The following is a 239-nucleotide window of genomic DNA, read 5'->3' as shown; positions in this document are numbered from 1 at the left end:
TGTGTTTGGTTGTTGTGTGTGTGTGTGTGTGTGTGTGTGTGTGACTGTATCGTGTGTTGTTGTGTGTGTGTGTGACTGTATCGTGTGTTATTGTGTGTGTGACTATCGTGTGTTGTTGTGTGTGACTGTATCATGTGTTATTGTGTGTGTGTGTGACTGTATCGTGTGTTGTTGTGTGTGTGTGTGTATCATGTGTTGTGGTGTGTGTGTGTGTGTGTGTGTGTGTGACTGTATCGTGC

Source organism: Sinocyclocheilus anshuiensis, unplaced genomic scaffold (genome assembly GCF_001515605.1).
Source record: "Sinocyclocheilus anshuiensis isolate Anshui unplaced genomic scaffold, SAMN03320099.WGS_v1.1 scaffold1598, whole genome shotgun sequence".
Lineage (NCBI taxonomy): Eukaryota > Metazoa > Chordata > Actinopteri > Cypriniformes > Cyprinidae > Sinocyclocheilus > Sinocyclocheilus anshuiensis.
This window is presented reverse-complemented; position numbering follows the sequence as displayed.